Here is a 21,152-nt window from a genome sequence, read left to right as displayed (position 1 = left end):
ACAGATAATCTGAACTTTCAGGCAGATAGCCGATAATTTATACCGATATTCTGTGAATTTTCATTTTTGAAAAAAAAAAAGAAATCCTACACAAATCTGCTGAAAATGAATATGTTTATTGTTAACGTGTAGTTTTTTTTTTTTCCCCATTTATAATTAATATTTTGGTGTGTTTATTATATTTTTTTTTTTTACTAACTATTAGCCCCCTTAGGGACTAGAACCTTTGTCCTATTCACCCCGATAGAGCACACAGCAGCAGGGAGCAGACTATGACAGCCAAGGCTTCAATAGCGTCCTGGCTGCCATGGTAACCGATCGGAGCCCCAGGATTACACTGCTGGGGCTCTGATCGGAACTGCCACTATGGAGGGGACAGGGGACCCTGCCACTGCCACCAATGATTAATACTGGGGGGCTTGGGGGGGGGGGGGGTGCACTGCGCCACCAATGAAGATGGGTTAAATACCGCAGATCGCAGCTACTTTTATAGAGGTCGGGAGCCGGCTATGTGATTCTGCAGCCAGCTCCCGCTTTGTGTATATGAATTCATGAGAGAGTTATCTTCATTGGTAGCGAAGTGGTCACAGCCCCTCCCCTCCCCTCTTCTCATTGGTGGCAGAGGCACAGGGGGAGGGAGACACTGCTTCCTTCTCCCCTGTGCTGTTGAGGGAACACAGAGCGCTAAGTTATCAGAATATCGGCAAAATAGATGTCGATACCGATAACGTTCAAAATCCTGAATATCGGACGCTAATATCGGTAAAACCGATAATCGGTCGATCCCTACTCCGTACAGCATTATAAAAAAAAATTAAGCAAAGCGGCTTCGGATATAGCATCTGAAGTCGCTTCGCTCATCTCTACTCCAGGTTTAGGTAAAAATGAATTTTGACGCCAATCCTTCTTATCCCCAACATCCTTTGTCAGGAGAACCCCATACGCATTACTGACAGCCAAACTTACCGTTAGGGCTGCAGCCAACGATTCTTTGAATAATCGATTAGTTGTCGATAATTTCATCGATTAATCGGGAAAAAACACCAAAATGACAAAAAAAAAGGGGTTTATTTAATTTTAGTTTAAAAATTATGTTTAAAGGCCATATTAAAACAAATTTAGGAGTTACATAATTATAAAAATTTTGCATTACAATGTAAAAAAGACAACATGTCCACATGGTCAGGTCTGAGGCTAGCTCTCTTCTTACACACTATGTTGCCTGTAGCAGAGAAGAGGCATTCCGATGGTGTGGATATACTTGGGATAGACAAGCAAGATAGAGGGGGGATCTGTGGATGACACGCTTTTATGGGGGATCTGTGGATGGCACTGCTATGGTGAGGGGGATCTGTGGATGAGACTGCTATGGGGGGGGGGGGGGGAATCTGTGGATGGCACTGCTATGGGGAGAGGGATCTGTGGATGAGACTGCTATGGGGGGGGGGGGGGGATCTGTGGATGACACTATATAGCATCTTATGCTATACGTGTCATCCACAGATCTCCCCCGAGTCCGAATACACCGGCGCCGCCGCTCACAGCAATATCTGAAGAGTATTCCTTAACAGTTACCCTGCAGTAACTTTTACTTAAAGGGAACCTGTCACCAGGATTTTGTGCATAGAGCTGAGGACATGAGTTGCTAGATCGCCGCTAGCACATCCGCAATACCCAGTCCCCATAGCTCTGTGTGCTTTTATTGTGTAAAAAAACAATTTGATACATATGCAAACTAACCTGAGATGAGTCCTGTCCCTAGCGGCCATCTAGCAACCCATGTCCTCAGCTCTATATACAAAATCCCAGTGACAGGTTCCCTTTAACCTTTAAATTAGCACTATGAATTGATCTTTAATACTTTACAAAATCAAATACAATGAAGCTCCTGTAACAGGCAGAGTGGGCGGCAGTGTAACGTCACTCACGTGACGCGCCTGCTCTGCCCACTTTATAAATGACTCAGGCGGAGCAGGCGCATCACATGAGTAAGTGACATTACGCCGCCGCCCGCTCTGCCTGTTACTGGAGCTACATTGTACGGTAAAATAAAGATGTGCTGATTTAAAGTTAACCGCACGCATAGCAACGAATCGGCGATTATTCGATAACGGGATTCGTTGACAATGAATCCCGTTAACGAATATTATCGATAAAGTCGATTAATCGTTGCAGCCCTATTTACCGTTTTTGGAAGGTTCGACCGACAATACACTCAGGCTTCATTGACATCAGCGTTCAGCCTTTCCGTTCTCCTGCTCTGTTTAGGAGCAAGAGAACGGGAAGGAAGGATTCGGCACATTACTGAGCCAAACGGAAGCTAAGGACCCGATAGACTATAATGCGGTCCGTTAGGTTTCCGCTCAGATGATTTTGCAGCGGAGACAAAATTAGTGCATGGAGGACTTTTGTCTCCGCTTCAGAAATCTTCCTCTGAGCAGAAACCTAACGGACCGCATTATAGTCTATAGCAGGCATGCCCAACCTGCGGCCCTCCAGCTGTTGTAAAACCACAACTCCTACAATGCCCAGCTGTAGGCTGTTTGGGCATGCTGGGAGTTGTAGTTTTGCAACAGCTGGAGGGCCACAGGTTGAGCATGCCTGGTCTATAGGGGCCTTAGGTTCCGTTCGGCTCAGTTATGTGCCGAATCCATCCTTTCTGTTCTACTGCTCCTAAACGGAACAGGAGAACGGAAAGGCTGAACGGTGATGTGAACGAAGCCTAATGTGTATGAGGATCTTTGGTTAGCCATATTTATCAAGACTAAAGGGACAGTGTGACTATTGTAGGGAACAGAGACCAATCTGTTCTGTCATGTCATCATCCCACTGCAGATGACCTGTGCCAATCACTTCTCTCTATCAAGCCACGTGTATCGGCTTTTGGCAGGGCCACAGAAATTGTGTAACGGACTTTACAGACATCATGGAAAGTCAGCACTGTGAGATAAAACACCTCTATATAAGAATATAAAGCAAATAATCCTGTTTAAAAAGTCTTCTCTCGTGTTTTTCTAGTTTTTTTGGGCAGGCAGCAACACATGACCCTCCACTAGCTGTAAGGCACTGTGGTCCTGGACGAGAAGCAGCATAGAGATCCTTCAATAAGCCACGTCATCGGGAGATATTTGTGCACAGTGCTGATCTGGTGGGGTACTACCACTGGTACCAATCAGGAACTATGTATTAAACACATTTGTACCGCTAATTAATTTCACATGTTCGCTGCATTCATCTATAATATTTCCAGGGGATAAACCCCCTTTAGGGTACTTTCACACAAGCGTTTTTCTTTTCCGGCACCGAGTTCCGTCCTAGGGGCTCTATACCGTAAAAGAACTGATCAGGCATATCCCCATGCATTCTGAATGGAGAGCAATCCGTTCAGGATGTCTTCAGTTCAGTCATTTTCACTGATCAGGCAAAAGAGAAAACCGCAGCATGCTACGGTTTTATCTCCGGCGAAAAAAGCTGAAGACTTGCCTGAACGCCAGATCCGGCATGTTTCCCCATAGGAATGTATTTGTGTCGAATCCGGCATTCAAAATACCGGAATCCCGGATCCGTCCTTCTGGTCTGCGCATGCACAGACCGGTAAAAATGTGGAAAAAAAAAAAGATACAAGACGGATCCGTCTGTCCGCATGACAAGCGAAGAGACGGATCCGTTCTCGCAATGCATTTGTAAGGCTCCATTCACACATCCGCAATTGTGTTCCGCATTTTGCGGAACGGAATTGCGGACCCATTCATTCTTATGGGGCAGCACAACTAGGCATATTCTATTAGTGCCGGCAATGTTCGGCTGCAAAATGCGGAACACACATTGCCGCTTTCCGTGTTTAGCGGATCCGCAAAACACATTGCGGACATGTGAATGGAGCCTAAGACAGAGCCGCATCCAGATGCGTCTCAAAAATGCTTTCAGTCACATCCAGATCGGCGGATCTGGCAGGCAGTTCCGACGACGGAACTGCTTGCCGGATCACACTGCCGCAAGTGTGAAAGTAGCCTTAACTAATTGCTTTTTGGTTATCGTGAACGTCTTTGCAACAAAACACCCCCCACTACATGACATTTTCAAGCAAGGAATTTAAACACTACATGGGTGGAAAGTAGACAGTCCCTTTAAGTGAATAGCAAGCACCAAGCTTTTAGAATTGCTTAGTGATTTTCACATGTAAACATTTCAGCCCTGAGAAAACACACAGAGCAGACATACAATAACTACATTCAGGAAACATGTGCTGTATGCATTAGCTAATGGGTCGAGCATTTCACCATGACACCCTACATCACAGTTACACCCTGGACGGAGGGAGTACCGCACACGTCAGAAGGTTATTTATTATCAAAAACAGTGTCAACAGTGGGTACAATGCTAACAGCAGACACAGAACAAAAGATTATTCCATCGCCCTATACCCAGGCCTGGTGTACACAAAGAAGCCTGGCACGTCTGTACACCGGCTGCACTTCCCTCACGTCCTTGAATCACCCACCAGCCCAGAAACCCTCCGCACATAAATATAGGATGGAGGGTGCTGACAAAAAGAGAGAGGGCTGTGTACGGAGCGAGGGGGGAGGTGTGCCATGGAGGACGAGGTGCAAGGAAAAACAGGGAGAGGAACATGAATGGAAGAAAGGAAAAAGACAGAAGAGGGGGACACGAAGAAAGGAACCAGCGTGGGGCGCGGGGGCTGGGGCAGCTGCAGCCTCTTTGATAGCAGTATTATTGTTGTAACTCAATCTACTACTGCAGATGCTTAGGATGAAAGAGAGGAGAGCCTAGACAAATCAGGAGTGGGGGATGGGGGGCGCCGATTCCCACGTTTAATCCCTGTGATAGTGAGGGACTTGCAGGTTATGTGCCCTCCACCAATATCAGACACTGGGCTTGTGCCCACGCACCGCGATGACGAGCACAGACCCGGCTATAGGACGAAAGGAAATGAGTCACGGAAAAACAAAACTTTCATTCTTGTGTTTACCAACAGATCTACCACTGCTACATCCCGGACAAGCGAACACGGCGCCCCACCGACACCCTGCGGAAGCATTACGTACCCCCACCCACCACCAGATTATCATTACTTATAATACAGACAAATAGGCAGAACGCTACATAATAAACACACCGCTGCATCCTTACAAAATACATGCTTCACCCTCCATGCACTGAGAGCACCACATGGCGGTACAAAGACATGCTTTTATTAATGTAAAATCCGGAGGTTTTCTGGCTAAGTAGAAAAGCTAAGGCACCATGACACTCATCACTACACCAAACATCAGTACTAGAGGTGACAGGCATCCCATGACGACAATATCCAAAGCAAACAGGCCATTCATTAGTATGCCTCAGGGTACCTACCAGTGTTGAGTTCTGTCACAGGGGCTCTATACCGGAAAAGAACTGATCAGTTTTATCCTAATGCATTCTGAATGGAGAGCAATCCGTTCAGGATGCATCAGTTCAGTCCCTCTTACGTTTTTTGGACGGAGAAAATACAACAGCGTGCTACAGTTCTCTCTCCGGCCAAAAATACTGAACAGTTGCCAGAATGCCGGATCCAGCATTAATTTACATTGAAGTGTATTAGTGCCGGATACGGCATTAAGTGTTCTGGAAAAACAGATGCGGCTTTCTGGTCTGCACATGCGCAGACTTTTAAAAATGCAAAGCAAATTAATACCGGATCCGTTTTTTCCGGATGACACCGGAGAGATGGATCCGGTATTATAATGCATTTGTCAGACGGATCTGCATCCGGATTCGTCTGACAAATGCCATCAGTTTGCGTCCAGTTTGGCGGCTCCGGCAGGCAGTTCTGGCAACGGAACTGCCTGCCGGCATCCTCTGCCGCAAGTGTGAAAGCACCCTTAGGCTACTTTCACACTCGCTTTTTGTGCGGATCCGTCATGAATCTACACAGACGGATCTGTTCAGACAATACAACCGTCTGCATCTGTTCAGAACGGATCCGTTTGTATTATCTTTAACATAGCCAAGATGGATCAGTTTTCTATTGTGCCAGATTGTGTCAGTGAAAACGGATCCGTCCCCATTGACTTACATTGTGTGTCAGGATGGATCCGTTTGGCTCAATTTGGATCCTTATCCATTCAGAATGCATTAGAATGAAAACTGATCCGTTTTGGACCGCTTGTGAGAGCCCTGAACGGATCACACAAACGGAAAGCCAAAACGGCAGTGTGAAAGTAGCCTTCCATGTCCAGCATCCCAACCTGAAAAAAATACTGCCATACACATCAGATCATAGCAAACTGTCAGGTAGTAAGACTCGTTACACTCACACCTGCACTGCTATTTCCGTTTTTTCTATTCTATTACCAAAAACGAAAATAACGGCATTGCTGGATATGATGTAGAACGGCAGACAGGAGAGTTTTCCATCATTTTGACAGCATTGTCTGGTATTTTTCAGGGAATTTGCGACAGAGGCCCCCAACAAAGTGAAGCCTAAGGGTACGGCTACACGGGACACTAAACTATGCAAAACTATTTTTGCAACTGTCGCATTGTGACATCATTGCCCATTATGTGACACATCACCGTGTAGTTGTACCCTAATTGACTGCAAATAGAGATAAAGTAATGCTAAATAGCTCAAAACACACAAAAAACAGGAAACGCAACGCCATCAGAATTGATACTACGCCTAGAAAATATTTTGTGATATTCGTTTACACAACAGTCACGAGAGGCCTTTCATAGGAGAGTCTAAAATGCGGCTGTCACAAGGCAGAAAGAAGGTCACGTCTGCCGGAATATCAGGGTGTAAAGCCGGGGCGACGCTGAACCTTCGTCACTACATCTATGGTACCCACACAGTCACTGAGCTCTGTATTGTGGTCAGGTGCCCATTCAGATTGACGGGCACCGTGAACTCAGCATATTGTGCTCACAGTAAAGGAACTTTGCTTTGTATTCCCTCTACAAAGCTTGTCCAGGAGGAGATGGCAGATGGGCAGTGAGTGCACTAATCCACCACCATGAAGACAAGCAATATACATTGATTTCTATGTAGCAGGTCTATACAGAACACAGTGACTTCACATTAGGAATATTTGAGGACTGTCATGCATTGAGTATGGGCAGAACTGTTCATATCGGTACAAATAATTGGGCTATTTAGGACTATTATAAAATAGACTCAAATAACATCCGAATGGTTTATTTTCCTAAATATATTCTTATATCAAAATGGTACCGGTAAGTGAAAAGATGAGAAGTACTGGGTATATATATGCCCGACTTTGAAATAAATTGCAAAAGCCCTCATTCTGATTATCAGTGTGCATTAAAGGGGTTTCCCGAGTGTTAAATACTGATGACCTATCTTCAAGGTAGGTCATCTGTGTTAGGCTCCATTCAGACGTCCGTAGTGCATTGCGGATCCCCAATACACCCGACCGGCAGCCCCCACAGAAATGCCTATTCTTGTCTACAATTGCGGACAAGAATAGGACATGTTCTTTTTTTATTCTGGAGCCGCAGACCGGAAGTTCAGGGGCGCGCACCGGAAATGTGGGTGCTCATAGTGTGCTCTCCGCATCCATTCCGTTCCCATAGAGAATGAACGGGTCCGCACCCTTTCCGCAATTTGCAGAACGGATGCAGCCCCATTATACGGACGTGTGAATGGAGCCTTAGATTGGTGGGGGTCCAATCCCTGGCACCCCTATCAGCTGTCTAAGAGGCTGCCTCTTCCTAGGCCATATGAAGTCACGTTCATTGGTCACGTGGCTGAGCTGCGATACCAAACACTGCCGCTATACAATGTACGGCACTGTGCTTAGTAAGCCGCTCAATGGCGCAGTTCAGCCTCTTCAAACGGCTGATCGGGGGAGGGGGGGGCATCAGGCCCCCACCAATCACATACTAACTGACCTATCCTCTCCAGACACTGACATATAAACTATGAAGAGTACCCTTGCCACCCACAGTCACCAATCATTGCGCAGATTCCACTTTTGAGGAGCACAATTAGGGTCCATTCACTCGTCCGCAAAACGGGTCCGCATCCGTTCTGCAATTTTGCGGAACAGGTGCGGATCTATTCATTTTCAATGGGGCCGGAATGTGCTGTCCACATCCGCATTTTCAGATCCGCAAAAAAACAGAACATGTCCTATTCTGGTCCGCCATTGCAGACAAAAAAAAAAGGCATTTTCTATGAGAGTGCCGGCGATGTGCAGTCCACAAAATGCGTTACGCACATTGCCTGTGTCCGTGTTTAGCAGATCTGCAAAGCACATACGGACGTGTGAATGGACCCGTAGGGCACAGCCACGTGTGGCAGGTCCATCTTTTCTTGTGAAAATCTGTATAGAAATGCTGCGGGTTTGTCGCAGATTTCACCCCTGCATTGCCAAAGGGTGAAATCCATGGCAGATACCGGCAACATAAACTGACATGCTCTGGATTTTAAATCCACGCCGCAGGTCAAGGTATGTGCGGAAAATGAACACAGCATATGGGGTGACATTTGTGAACGCCTCACCCACTGCGCTGCCGTAAACGCTGCGAATTGTCCGCCCCGTTTACACCACATGTACCCCAAGAAGTAAAAGCTGTGCTGTCGTTTCCTATGGGTGCCTTCTCTCATTAGTCACATAAAGATTGCCCCCATGGGGCTAAACAGTGTCAGCGATGTGAAGCAGAACGTCTCCATTCATTTCAATGGGGGGTGTAAACATAAAACCCAGATCCCCCTGCCATACATGCAGCAATAGGCACCAGCTTAAAGGGGTACTCCACTCCTGAAGCTCCACGCAGGGAACGCAGCAGCTTCCGCTCCGCCATGCTGTACCCCATCTACGTAGGGGTCAGGGGGGGCATCAGGCGGATGTGGCACTACCCCACTGCCATATCATGAGTGCCTTCCTGATGGAGGAGGTGTCATACACTGGCATCAATCTGAAATCACAATCCACATGCTGGTGAAGCATGGCAGCAGGTGTGTGCTGGGCTTTGTGTACAACCATTCAGCCTGGCACTGCCAGCTCCTCGGACATGTTCTGGGCACCTGGCACATACATGCTGAGGGCTGCAGTGAGTGACACAAGGGGCCACCCTCTGCCATAACAAAGTTGACTGCAGCTGCCCATCGTGCAGGCGGCGGTGCCCGTAGTAGTCAGAGCACACAATGTAACACCCCGCAGCTCCAGTCCCAGAGATCGCACTCACCCCCACTGTGGCCTCAAGTGTCCTCCATCTTGTCCTATCCCGCACACTTCCCCCGGGAACGGGTCATACGGGGCCAAGGCTCCCCCCCATCCCGTGTCCCTCCCCCCGCACCGTGTCCGCGCAGACTTTACTCCAGCTCCAGGCTTCACCGTCCACACAGGCCGCAATCAGATTCGGACCGAGAGGAGGACTGCGCTTCCGGCGCGGCCGGAGACACGCCCACTGATCCGACCGGGCTCCACACCCCTTCCCGCGATACCTCACCCGACCCGCCCAGGGGAGGGCGCCAACAGCCGACGTCATTATTTCCCAGGGATGTCAGCGCCAGGCCGCAACCTCGGCGCATCTCTGCCTCCCAGAGCAATGGCGGGGCGGAGCGGAGCGTGCGGTCTTCTCATGGGGCTCAGCGGGCGGAACCGGTCCTCCGAGCTGTGTGGTCCTCTCCTATCTCTACGCTGAGGACACCCAGCTGTACACCACTGATTGCTGTCTCTACCATCTCTCTCTATCTGGAACTGCAGCGTTCAGAAATGACCTGTGTTTTCTCCATCTACCGATATCTCCACCTCAGTGTGCGGCACTTCCGGCATGCCCGCTGCCCCGATAGTCTATCTCTCACCTGCATCTCTAGAACCGCCACCTTCTCACTATGGAAACAACATGGTCGCCCTGGTCCGTTCCAGTCTCAGTTACTGTAAATCACTATTAATTGCCCCCCCCCCCCCCTCCCTCCAGACTTTCCCCTTTCCAATCTAGGGTCACCTATCTGTCTATCTTCTATTATGATGCCTCCACCCTGTGCCAGTCACTGAACTGGTTGCCCATACAGTATAAAAATCCCATTTAAACTGCTCATTCTCACCCACAAAACTCTTCACAGTGCTGCACCCCTACATCTCCTCCCTCAGCTATGCCTGCCACCTTGTCTGTGCTCTCCGTTCAGCTATTGAGATGCGATTGACTTCCACCATAATCTGAACTCCTGGCTCCAAAACTTCTCTTGAGCTGCACCCGTTCTCTGGAGTGCCCTACCCCAAGAAATCAGGTTACATCACAACATACACAGTTGTAAGCGCTCCCTAAAAACACATCTCTTTAGGTAGCCTATCGCATCCCTGATCTAACTCCTCTCCATATATAGCCCATTAATCATTTCCTGAACCTGATCCGTCTACCAAACTGTCCACTGCCCCAAGAAGCACTTCATATATTGGCTGTTGACCAACTCATGCAGCTTTTTATCTGCTGCCCTATTCTCCCAAGATGGCTGGACCATCATACAAAACAAGCACTTCTACCTTTTGTGTCACCCCTATCTCCTCATAGATTGTAAGCTCTTGCGATCAGGGCCCTCATTCCTCTCGTTCTATTGACTTGTCTGTTGCTATGTTATATATGATAAAAGACGCTGTTTTGGGTGGCGCACAAATATCTGATAGTTGTGTGGCAGCTCGATATAGTTAAAATATATAATTATTAGTAAATGTAGACACAAATATAGTATAAACTGATATCCGTTAAAAATATGCAAAATGTACAAAACTTACAAATGAAATAAAGATAAAAGAAAGAATAGTCCAAAAAATCCGGCAATTGGTGTATTATCTGTCCACATATAGTTCTTATCAAGTCTGGAGTTTATAGTATTTGTTGATGCTGGGTTATTCCCAAATAATCAGTTTGAGACCTGCGCAGTGTCAACTGTATTCCTGTTAATGGTAATCAAACTGGTATATCGTAAATCTTTTGAGCAATCGCCGCAGCGCCAGGCTCATAAAGTGCGGTAGAAACCAAAAAACAAAAAAATCTAGTGGCAATTCTGGAGGAGCTGCTCAGCCCCTGACACAGTGGCGTGTCTTTAATTAGGGGGGAGCAGCCCGACCACAGTAATCGACTGACCCCAGCAAAATATGCATACAATGGAGGATATCACCCCCAGACCGTGTTCACACCATAGTTAGAGCAGCGGTTAGGACCCCTTGCCATGCTGAGAACCGTGACGTGGTGCATGATGGGCTCCGATATCTCCATTACTGGAACATATTGGCAAAAGTCTCAGCTTTTAATACCTTCATTTGTGTCTTGCCAGCATAGTCAGTGTTACATCTGTTTGGTGCATTCTTCTCTGTGTTTCATATGATTGCTACATTCTGTGTAGTTTGCTCTTGTGGTGCATGTGGACCGCGCCGACATCCTCCATTGTATGCATATTTTGCTGGGGTCAGTCGATTACTGCGGTCCACATGCGGTCGGGCTGCTCCCCCTAATTAAAGACACGCCACTGTGTCAGGGGCTGAGCAGCTCCTCCAGAATTGCCACTATATTTTTTTGTTTTTTGGTTTCTGCCTTGTTAGATTTGAGTGCGTTTGCCTTTACCTGGCATTCAAACACTCCTTTGCACCTGGTAACCTCCATCACATGGTCTGGTGTGGGTGTGGCTTGCAGCCTGGCTTCATTCACATCGCACAACCGCAGTATACATGCTGGGCGTTTGTGGGAAGCTTGGCTGTGAGCTGAATTATATCACCCCCAGACCGTGTTCACACCACAGTTAGAGCAGCGGTTAGGACCCCTTGCCATGCTGAGAACCGTGACGTGGTGCATGATGGGCTCCGATATCTCCATTACTGGAACATATTGGCAAAAGTCTCAGCTTTTAACCCCTTAAGGACCGAGGACGTACCGGTACGCCCTATTTCCCGAGTCCTTAAGGACCGAGGACGTACCGGTACGTCCTGACTTAAAATCTGAATTCCGGCGCTGCGGGGGTTAATCGGAACGGGATTTCGGCTGAAATCATTCAGTCGGCATCCCGTAACAACGCAGGGGGGGGTCATTTGACCCCCCGTGTCGGCGATCGCAGCAAACCGCAGGTCAATTCAATTCTGCGCTTTTTGCAGTTTCAGAAACTTCAGAGTGCCTAAAATCAAGATTTCACCTGCACCCCTGCACGATTTGATGGCGGCGGGTGGTGCAGGGGGGGTGTCGCAGGCGGTGGGGGTGTTGCGGGAGGCGGGCGGTGCGGCAGGCGGGATCGCGATCCCCCGCCCGCCTCCCATTGCATAATCGTTGGTGTACAGTGGGTATACCAGGGTGCCAGCACATTGCTGGCACCCTGGTATAAACGGCTGACATCGTTGATGCGATGTCAGCCGTTTAACCCTTTCCATACAGCGGTCCGTATGGACCGCTGTATGGAAAAGGTTAACAGTGCAGGGAGCTCCTTCCCTCTCCGATCGGGGGGCTGCTGTGCCTTTGCAGCCCCCCCTATGGAGAGGGAGAGAGCCCCCAGGCAGCCCCCCGAAGCCCCGTCCTCACCCTTCCCCGTCTGCGAAGTTGTGGCAGACGGGGAAGGTTCCCATGGCAACAGGACGCCTGCTCAGGCGTCCTGCTGTCCATGGTGCTGAACAGATCTATGCTGAAAGCATAGATCTGTTCAGTGTAAGTAAAATACAGTGCAGAACCCTATATAGGTTCTGTACTGTATTATACAGACATCAGACCCACTGGATCTTCAAGAACCAAGTGGGTCTGGGTCAAAAAAAATTAAAAAAAAGTGAAAAAAGTTAAGATAAAAAAAAAACATTTATCACTGAATAAAAATAAAAAAAATAAAATACACTACACATATTAGGTATCGCCGCGTCCGTAACGACCTGATCTATAAAACGGTCATGTTACTTTCCCCGCACGGTGAACGCCATAAAAATAAAAACTATGAGAAAATTGAAATTTTGCCCACCTTACTTCCCAAAAAAGGTAATAAAAGTGATAAAAAAATTTGCATGTACGCCAAAATAGTACCAATCAAACCGTCATCTCATCCCGCAAAAAATGAGACCCTACTCAAGATAATCGCCCAAAAACTGAAAAAACTATGGCTCTTAGACTATGGAAACACTAAAACATGATTTTTTTTGTTTCAAAAATAAAATCATTGTGTAAAACTTACATAAATAAAAATAAAGTATACATATTAGGTATTGCCACGTCCGTATCGGCCGGCTCTATAAAAATATCACATGACCTAACCCCTCAGGTGACCACCGTAAAAAAAAAAAAAAAATGGTGTAAAAAAAAGCAATTTTTTGCCATCTTACGTCACAAAAAGTGTAATAGCAAGCGATCAAAAAGTCATATGCACCCCAAAATAGTGCCAATCAAACCGTCATCTCATCCCGCAAAAAATTAGACCCTACTCAAGATAATCGCCCAAAAACTGAAAAAACTATGGCTCTTAGACTATGGAGACACTAAACAATTTTTTGGTTTTAAAAAAAAGTTATTGTATAAAACTTACATAAATAAAAAAAAATTGTATACATATTAGGTATCGCCGCGTCCGTGGCAACCTGCTCTATAAAATTACCACATGATCTAACCTGTCAGATGAATGTTGTAAATAACAAAAAAAAAAACGTGCCAAAAAAGCTATTTCTTGTTACCTTGCCGCACAAAAAGTGTAATATAGAGCAATAAAAAATCATATGTACCCTAAACTAGTACCAACAATACTGCCACCCTATTCTGTACTTTCTAAAATGGGGTCACTTTTTTGGAGTTTCTACTCTAGGGGTGCATCAGGGGGGCTTCAAATGGGACATGGTGTCAAAAAAACAGTCCAGCAAAATCTGCCTTCCAAAAACCGTATGGCATTCCTTTCCTTCTGCGCCCTGCCGTGTGCCCGTACAGCAGTTTACGACCACATATGAGGTGTTTCTGTAAACTACAGAATCAGGGCCATAAATATTGAGTTTTGTTTGGCTGTTAACCCTTGCTTTGTAACTGGAAAAAAAAATTTTTAAATGGAAAATCTGCCAAAAAAGTGAAATTTTGAAATTGTATCTCTATTTTCCATTAAATCTTGTGCAACACCTAAAGGGTTAACGAAGTTTGTAAAATCAGTTTTTAATACCTTGAGGGGTGTAGTTTCTTAGATGGGGTCACTTTTATGGAGTTTCTACTCTAGGGGTGCATCAGGGGGCTTCAAATGGGACATGGTGTCAAAAAAACTGTCCAGTAAAATCTGGCTTCCAAAAACCATACGGCGCACCTCTCACTCTACGCCCCGCTGTGTGGCCGTACAGTAGTTTACGGCCACATATGGGGTGTTTCTGTAAACGGCAGAGTCAGGGCAATAAAGATACAGTCTTGTTTGGCTGTTAACCCTTGCTTTGTTAGTGGAAAAAATGGGTTAAAATGGAAAATTAGGCAAAAAAATGAAATTCTCAAATTTCATTCCCATCTGCCAATAACTCTTGTGCAACACCTAAAGGGTTAACGAAGTTTGTAAAATCAGTTTTGAATACCTTGAGGGGTGTAGTTTCTTAGATGGGGTCACTTTTATGGAGTTTCTACTCTAGGGGTGCATCAGGGGGCTTCAAATGGGACATGGTGTCAAAAAAACTGTCCAGTAAAATCTGGCTTCCAAAAACCATACGGCGCACCTTTCACTCTACGCCCCGCTGTGTGGCTGTACAGTAGTTTACGGCCACATATGGGGTGTTTCTGTAAACGGCAGAGTCAGGGCAATAAAGATACAGTCTTGTTTGGCTGTTAACCCTTGCTTTGTTAGTGGAAAAAATGGGTTAAAATGGAAAATTAGGCAAAAAAAATGAAATTCTCAAATTTCATTCCCATCTGCCAATAACTCTTGTGCAACACCTAAAGGGTTAACGAAGTTTGTAAAATCAGTTTTGAATACCTTGAGGGGTGTAGTTTCTTAGATGGGGTCACTTTTATGGAGTTTCTACTCTAGGGGTGCATCAGGGGGCTTCAAATGGGACATGGTGTAAAAAAAACTGTCCAGTAAAATCTGGCTTCCAAAAACCATACGGCGCACCTTTCACTCTACGCCCCGCTGTGTGGCCGTACAGTAGTTTACGGCCACATATGGGGTGTTTCTGTAAACGGCAGAGTCAGGGCAATAAAGATACAGTCTTGTTTGGCTGTTAACCCTTGCTTTGTTAGTGGAAAAAATGGGTTAAAATGGAAAATTAGGCAAAAAAATGAAATTCTCAAATTTCATTCCCATCTGCCAATAACTCTTGTGCAACACCTAAAGGGTTAACGAAGTTTGTAAAATCAGTTTTTAATACCTTGAGGGGTGTAGTTTCTTAGATGGGGTCACTTTTATGGAGTTTCTACTCTAGGGGTGCATCAGGGGGCTTCAAATGGGACATGGTGTCAAAAAAACTGTCCAGTAAAATCTGGCTTCCAAAAACCATACGGCGCACCTTTCACTCTACGCCCCGCTGTGTGGCCGTACAGTAGTTTACGGCCACATATGGGGTGTTTCTGTAAACGGCAGAGTCAGGGCAATAAAGATACAGTCTTGTTTGGCTGTTAACCCTTGCTTTGTTAGTGGGAAAAAATGGGTTAAAATGGAAAATTAGGCAAAAAAATGAAATTCTCAAATTTCATCCCCATTTGCCAATAACTCTTGTGCAACACCTAAAGGGTTAACGGAGTTTGTAAAATCAGTTTTGAATACCTTGAGGGGTGTAGTTTATAGAATGGGGTCATTTTTGGGCGGTTTCTATTATGTAAGCCTCGCAAAGTGACTTCAGAGCTGTAGTGGTCCCTAAAAATTGGGTTTTTGTAAATTTCTGAAAAATTTCAAGATTTGCTTCTAAACTTCTAAGCCTTGTAACATCCCCAAAAAATAAAATATCATTCCCAAAATAATTCAAACATGAAGTAGACATATGGGGAATGTTAAGTCATCACAATTTTTGGGGGTATTACTATGTATTACAGAAGTAGAGAAACTGAAACTTTGAAATTTGCTAATTTTTCAAAATTTTTGGTAAATTTGGTATTTTATTATGCAAAAAAATTAATTTTTTTGACTTTATTTTACCAGTGTCATGAAGTACAATATGTGACGAAAAAACAATCTCAGAATGGCCTGGATAAGTCAAAGTGTTTTAAAGTTATCAGCACTTAAAGTGACACTGGTCAGATTTGCAAAAAATTGCCTGGTCCTTAAGGTGAAAATGAGCCTGGTCCTTAAGGGGTTAATACCTTCATTTGTGTCTTGCCAGCATAGTCAGTGTTACATCTGTTTGGTGCATTCTTTCTCTGTGTTTCATAAAGTGCGGTGTAGAAAATGACAGTGATATCTCTTGATTATGGTTACATACAGATCGTCGCTATGATCGTGAGGTTAGTAGCCAATCATACGGTTAATAGCCGGTCCAGTGTGCTATGAATGGCTGATCCAATACAGTATAACAAAATAGCAGCAAGCAACACAGTCATGAAATGGTACGTTACCAATCCAGAGAATAGCTATATGACGGTCTCGCTGGTAAGTAGATGGATCAGCTCAGTATATCTTCTTATTAGATATTCACATAAAGGCGGTTTTAATTAAAGCCTATCGTGGTCTCCCATTGCCCGATACCTGCTTGTGCACGCTGACTCTATAAGTGGCATCCCACATGGTCACACTTTGGCGCTCAGGTAGTAGATTGTGTTCACTCGGAAAGCCGGTATCGATGCGATCAATTTTCAAAAGGGGGACCGAGCCTTCGTACTATTGGAATAATGATGAGGATCGCGATCAAGGTCTATTCGCTACACTCAAAATACCAAATGTTATATATGACTGTTTGTACATGAACCTCTGAACTGTAAAGCGCTGCAGAATATGTTAGCGCTCTATAAATAAAGATTATTATGGGAGTGGGGGGTCCCTCCTGCATGTTAGTGCGCCAGTCACTGTCTGTGCGACTTACAGCCATACTGCTGTACTCAGCTATCAGGTCCATAGACATTGGATGGGCGAGAGGTTACTATGCTGGTAAAGAGGAGGCCCGCTAATATGTTCTCTATAGTGACATGGAATCAATGACACCAGCGCACAGATGGAGAGCAGTAAAGTGTCCGGCCAAAAATGGGCATTGTTTTGTCATTGGAGAGTATGTAAATGCCATTCACTGTCTAGAGCTGTTCTGAGTATTCATTTTGTGGTATCAGATTAGAAAACCATGGCTTAAGTTGTGCAGGCAGTATTTAATGATGACTTCTCCTCAGGATAGGTCCAATACCCAGCACCCCCGCCGATCAGCTGTTTGAAGATGAGGCAGGGCTCCACATGAGTCATACTAACTTCATCACACTGCCCGCCAATTGTAGGGGGTGAGCAGTGTAATTAAAAGTATGGCGTCCCTATTCACTTCTATGGGATGCTCCATCCTATTTACTTGAACAGACAGAGCCGTCCCATAGAAGGGAATGGAGACGCCATACTTGTAATTTCAGCTGCTCATCTCTGCAATTGCCAGCAGGTAAACAGAGGAGAGAAGGCAGCGCTCTTAGGAGTGTGGCCTCTTCTAACAGCCGGTCTGATATTGATGACTAGGGATGAGCGAAACATCCGAAGTCCATTTGCATAATACTTCATTTGAATACTGTACAGAGCGAGCGCTCCGTACAGTATTATAATGTATTGGCTCCGATGAACTCAGGTTCGGTTCCAAGTGGATAGGTCATCAATAGTAAAAAGCGAACAACCCCTGTAAGGAGTTATGAAACTGAGTGGAATGTGTCATTGTTATATGTTAAGTTTCACCTTTTGGCACAAGTCCGCTTTTGCACCATTTTGCCATTTTCCACCACCCTCTCTGCTCTTACCAAAAGTGAGTTGGAGGGGACGGGCTGTATGTGGAACCTCCACACTCCAACTCATTACCGATGGAAAACTGGCACACATTACACCAGAAATCTACACCAGCTCCCTCAATGGCATAGATTTCACTTTTTGGGGCATTCATCACCTAAGGAAGCATTACAATTATTATTAGGATTGTGCCTCCTAATTCTGGTACACCATTCCCTAGCAGGTGAGTGGCATCAGAGACCCCAGTCCTAATACATTTCCTCAGTGATGTGTACTGGATTATCACATATTCTGCATTATTGGATGAATGATAATAGAAGTGTGGAAGTATAATTACTGACCATACAATTAATTACTAGCAGTTATACTGCTCTTGTAACCATCTACATAGACTGGAGACTATTAGTGCCTGAGTATCCTGCATATGAGCAGTAACCTTGTCAGTGAAGAATCGCCCAATGTCACCTCATTCATCTCCCATCTTCCCCAGGATCCTCTCATGTCACCCTGTGTGACATTTTTGTGATATAACCCGTATTACTGTGACAAATGAGACGAACGCTAATTATAAAACATAAGATTATTGATGATACATGTCTTCAAGTTTTATCAACTAGTACATAAGATACACGTTACCAACAGAGGCAGTATTCTATCAGGATGGACATGGCGGACCACGGACCAAGCTCAGATATAAGCACAGAGGTCACTGCCAGGAGAATGGCCAACAAAACTGGAGTGATGGCACACATAATAGAAAGAAAACGTTTTCTATAACCCTGAAGGCAGAGTTCTGGGGTAGAGATGTTTCTTGTCACTTTTACTAGGAAACATTCGATGAATTCTGCATCCACATTCCTGCCCTATATTAAATCTCTACCTCAACACCAGAAGAGTAGACGGGATCGACTGGAAGAACTTAAGGCGCTCCCTCAGGAACCATGCCGACCCGACTTTCCCCTCTGGACGACCATCTGGTCAAACGACTAGGCACCCGACTCTTGCTTGTTCTCAACCTGCCAGAGATGTAGCTGCAGGAACTGATGAAGACAGGGAATGCCACCAGTGAGAAGACTTTGAACACCTGGATCGCCAGCTCCACCTGGAGGACCTGGAATGATGACAGGAACACCTATGCTTATGGGCAGCTGCTCTGCATCGGCTATGGCAATCACGACCACGTACGTAGCATAGCGCATTGCATAGAATCTGGTACCATGGCAGTAACTAAATGTGAGGCCATGAGAGGCTGCTGCATCAATTGTAGCAGGGCATCAGAGCTAGACAAACCTAGTACAGGAGGCATAGATGAGGGAACCGATGGTTCAGTGTTAAGAGGCGCCTGCTCTGACAGAACTGATTCTGGGGGAGGAGGAAGCAGTGGACTGATTGCCCATGACATTGGGGAGAGATGCTCTACTCGGGCTGGGACGGTGCAGTGGGTGGTTAAGCCTTGCAGTCCACTGACCAACCACAGCCATCACTGTAGAAGGGAGTGGATTGGACGAGAAAGGGGGCACCTGAAGCCCTGTAACATGCGAGAGAGGAAAGATTCTGTCTGCGTCCTATCATGGATTACCGCAAGGAGGGCCCTTTCATTGGCCATTCCTGCCAGGAGACCTGTAGATTTATAGAATATTCATGACATAACAAAGGGAGAAAAGGGCCGGGGCTAATCTCAGGATTTTAGGCATACAAATCAGAGAATAAAACTCCCCTGCGGGTTTTCTAACCCCAGCAAGGGTAGGTTAACCCTCTAAATCAACACCTTCCAGGACATTCATTAAAGCTTTTGAGCCTTTGCTACTGTCCTGTGCAGTAAAAGACACCTTCACTATACGCTATGGCCCTACTATAAGTTGTTTTTTTGGGACATCCCTTTAAATGTTGGCTTGTATAGAACATATGTCTATAACCATAAAGACTCAGGTTGATGTAACAATATTATTTAATGTGTTTGTGATGGCAGAGGTGCAGCTGTGACAGATTTAGACATTTTATGGCACTGGGGCCCACAGGCTCCTCTGCTACCTAACACATACCTCCCAACTTTTAAAAAGCCCAAGGAGGATCAATATTAGGCCTCATGCTCACGACCGTTCCGTTGATTGCGGATCCGCAAAACACGGGAGCCGTCCGTGTGCCTTCCGCAATTTACGGAACAGGCGGCCCATTGTAGAAATGCCTATTCTTGTCCGCAAAATAGACAAGAATAGGACATGTTATATTTTTGGGGGGGGGGGGGGCCACGGAACGGAGCAACGGATGCGGACAGCACACAGAGTGCTGTTCGCATCTTTTGCGGCCCCCATTGAGGTGAATGGGTGCGCCGCAAAAACTGCCACTCGGATGCAGACCAAAACAACGGTCATGTGCATGAGGCCTTAGGGACATGCGTAGTGTGCCACTGCTATTGTTTTTTTAAACCAAGCCACAGCCAAAATGGCACAATGCCCTCTTTAGTGCCCCCTTAAAGTAAAATGCTCCTTTTAGTGCTCCCTTATAGTAGAATGCCCCTTTTAGTGTCCCTTTATAGTAGAATTCCCCATGTAGTGCCCCTTACAGTTGAATGCCCATTTTAGTACCCCTTACAGTCAGTGTTCCCTCTAAGCCTGGGCAGCTGCTGAGCGGGGTCGCCTCAGAGCTGGACACAGCGCCATCAAAGGTGGGCGATAGGAAAACCTAAAATAATTGTCACATTAAAGAGCATACAATGTAACCCCTGCACCATGCTGTGTAATATACAGCATAATCCTTACACCATGCTGTACAGCAGGCATGCTCAACCTACGGCCCTCCAGCTGTTGCAAAACTACAACTCCCAGCATGCCCGAACAGCCTACAGCAGGGCATTGTGGGAGTTGTAGTTTTACAACAGCTGGAGGGCCGCAGGTTGAGCATGCCTGCTGTACAGAATACATTATAATCCATACACCATACAGTAAAATATACATTATAATCCATACTCCATGCCGTATAATATACATTATAATCCATACACCATGCCGTGCAATATACAACATAACCCTACAGTGTAGGTGTTATACTATATATTGAACGGCATTGTGTATGGATTATAATGTATACTGTACAGCAAATGTATGGAGGTTACACCATGCCAGACAATATAACCCCTGTGGGAAAGATAATAGATAGATAGATATACCTATACACAGCCTATACCTATGTACATATATACTGCCTATACCTATATACAGTCTATACCTATATACGGTCTATACTTATATACAGCCTACCTATCTGCCACCCCCCCCCCCCCCCAGCTGTGTGGAGAAGGCCTCAGTGGAAGGCA

The 21,152-nt window shown here is 45.8% G+C and overlaps 1 protein-coding gene across 2 annotated transcripts in view; it reads right to left on the bottom strand.

Annotated features, from left to right (window-relative positions):
* ZNF609 (zinc finger protein 609) overlaps window positions 1–9,425 on the bottom strand; it is a 74,865-nt gene extending 65,440 nt beyond the window's left edge. For both annotated transcript variants that reach the window (XM_044279535.1, XM_044279536.1), the window contains exon 1: window positions 9,214–9,425. The gene's annotated coding sequence lies outside the window, so the exon portion shown is untranslated. The remainder of the gene's footprint in view (window positions 1–9,213) is intronic.
* Between the last annotated feature and the right edge of the window lie 11,727 nt (window positions 9,426–21,152).

This window comes from Bufo gargarizans, chromosome 2 (assembly GCF_014858855.1).
Source record: "Bufo gargarizans isolate SCDJY-AF-19 chromosome 2, ASM1485885v1, whole genome shotgun sequence".
Taxonomy (NCBI): Eukaryota; Metazoa; Chordata; class Amphibia; order Anura; family Bufonidae; genus Bufo; species Bufo gargarizans.
Note: the sequence above shows the minus strand (reverse complement) of the source record. Positions and strands in the feature narration are given on the sequence as shown.